The sequence below is a fragment of the Priapulus caudatus genome, unplaced genomic scaffold (genome assembly GCF_000485595.1).
Source record: "Priapulus caudatus unplaced genomic scaffold, Priapulus_caudatus-5.0.1 Scaffold69, whole genome shotgun sequence".
Lineage (NCBI taxonomy): Eukaryota > Metazoa > Priapulida > Priapulimorpha > Priapulimorphida > Priapulidae > Priapulus > Priapulus caudatus.
Genome location: NW_014577130.1, coordinates 277696 through 280875, shown reverse-complemented (window position 1 = coordinate 280875; position 3180 = coordinate 277696).

Genomic DNA, 3180 nt, shown 5'->3' with positions numbered 1-3180 from the left:
CCACGTAACGCGGCCTGGAACGGTGGGAAGAGCAGAGAAAGGAGAAGGAGGAGCGAGGAGAGAAGAGAGAGAGAGAGAGAGAGAGAGAGAGAGACAGAGGGCGAAGGAGAAAGGAGGAGAGAAGAATGTAACGCAGCGCCTGCAGACGCACTGCCGCTCACCGCCGCGCGCGGCGCACACAGACGTAGATGTTATACTTGTAGCTTCCCCGCATCGTAAATCCATCGTAATCATCATAATCCAACGGCTCTGGCTCTTTCAAATATCCGCTTACCGGCTAACACGACGATTTAAATACGAATACATCTACGACTTCTGTTTTTTCGCACTGCACTATAGACTCCGTCGCCACACGACACTTCGCGCTGCAGCATGAATGTTAGCTCTAGTACTATGCCCGCGTTCAAGCAACTGACACGTTACCTGAACGCGGGCTTATAAGTAATAAGCTAGCATAATTTTTACGATAATTAACGTAAATACGGGCACATTACAATCTACGACTGATGCCACGAGGAGTAGTTGACGCCAGGTAAGTGGTTTGTATTCCGTTCAGTACAGCCAACCATGGACAATACTGGCGTAATGATTACTGCGTGCAGTTGAATGAATTTATATTTTCCGCGTTCAACCTATAAATACCGATGCATACATCTCCAGCGTCGGGCTAAACACCTTGAATATAGGTACAGACACATAATGAAGAGAGTCTGTACCTTGCAAAGTGTCCTGCGCTTTAATAAGTGCACCGTACAACGAGTTTCACCTGCTATCCTTTCATAGCTGAGCATGTTTTAGTAATTTTTTTCTCGAGTTAATATTCGTTTGATCCAGGCCTGATTCATCTGCAGATCCATATCTGCAACATACACACGTGCGCTGCAATTTCGATCATATATCGTTGATGCCGCATATTATAATACCAGGAGTGATTCGAGTGGTGAATAAGATTATTCCTCCTGATAATAGGTTGATAAACATCTACCGAAACGTGTAAATTGTCCACACAAACGTCTAGACCAAGCTTATACATTCTCACTGACAGTAAACGGACGCACTCGCCTCGCGACCACTATGCACATCGCACAGCCGCGACACACACACACACACACACAGCACCCACACACACATACACACACATCACACACACACACACGACACAACACACATGACACCAACACACCACAACAGCACACCACACACGACACCACACACACACACACCTCACACATCCCACACCAACACACACACACACACACACACGCACACACTACGGCCGCGCGTGCACGCACGCAGGGGTGAGGCACACTAGTGAACGCACCGCGTGTTACCTGCTTTTTTGCAGCTTTTTTACAGGTGCGTAATCAAGAGTATACGGTCTATGCAGGTGAAAGATAAATGGCACTTACAAGAGCTAAGCGACAAGCAGACAGCCCACCCTAGTGTGGGCAGGTATACGTGACAGCCTAACGCACGGGTAAGAGCATACATTTATCACTCATGCATTGCTGTACATAGTATATAGAGAGATGGCGCGGGGGGGGGGGCAGGCACGGGTGCGTGAAGCTGAACAATCCGTCGACATGACTTTCCCGAGTATAGTACAGTAACACGTACATTTAGGATTTAGGCGTTGATAATTATATAATTTTCCCGGGTATATAGTACAGTAACACGTACATTTAGGATTTAGGCGTAATAATAGAACGTTTGCATAATATCAGAAACAGACAACGCTGGCGTAACGACGTCGAATATTTATACGTCGGAAAAATACTAGTTATTGCTGCTTCCCGGGCTTGCCCCGACACACGCCTCTCCATGACACACACACGCACCGTTAGCAAACACCGTACTACTAACATGCTCTTTATATTACACTAGGAAAACGAGTCTATATACGTTACACATAATGATCCCGACACACATGCACACACGCACCGCCACCATGCTCCGGACTACTAACACGCTCTTTATATTACGTTAGGAAGACGCTTCTATATATACATTATACATATGATCCCGATATTAAAGCGAAGCGGTTGATAGACTCCGCTTGTAAAAACACGGGATTTGCCTCTCAAGTATGTGTATGTCCTCAGCAGCCAGAGCGACACGCTCCAAGTACGCATGCGCTACACGCCCTCGGTCAGGAGGTATGCTGCATGCATGCAGAGATGATAACTAAGGTAAACAAACTAGAGACACGCATCGAGCGATAGAGCATCCGTGGTACAGACAACAGACACGGACAACGTGGTTGTGGTATAATTTTTATATGCATTCAGTCCTATAGTAATACAAGGAGGGCTTATACGCACACACCCGCATAGATATACTTATATACGTATAATATTTTCACCGCATTACTATATATATATATTATATTAAATATATATTATAATATATATTATATATACTAGCATAGTTACAACTCTGTACATTGCAATAAGACCAACTTTACAGATACAATGCAAAACAACGAATGCAGCGCCATGTAACGTAAAGATAGACCGCTGTACGTTGTTGCACACACTCACACATATAATACAACAGAACATAGAATACAATACAGTTATAACAATACAAAGCATACTGATACAATAGCTAATACCATGTTCGCCATAATATAACGAGGTAATACAATACTACGTCTATGCTGACATAAGCTGAGCTATAACCTACGCTTGCCGATATACTGACCCTGCATGCTTCCTCCATCACGTTCATGACACAGTGAGCGAACAGCTATGATCACCCATCTAACTATCTACCTGCCCTTGGCTGTTACATCACCGCTACATGAAAACTTGTTTGGTCTGCTGTTGGCTGACTATACGCATGCCCCCCTCCCCTCACCCAATCCCTGCTCACAGGCAACGCCGATGTATATAACGCTCCATTAGATTTATAATGCATGATCTTGTGTCATTATTTATGACAGATTATACACCTCCTACCCCCGCGTACGTACATACACTGGTACACCCTTGCATCCCAGTACACTCCCGCATCCCAGTACACTCCGTATCCGAGTATACTCCGTACCCCGGTACACTCCGTACCCCGGTACACTCCGTATCCCGGTAGACTCCGTATGCCGGTACACTCCGTACCCCCGTACATCCCCGTACCCCGGTACACTCCGTATCCCGGTACATCCCCGTACCCCGGCACACT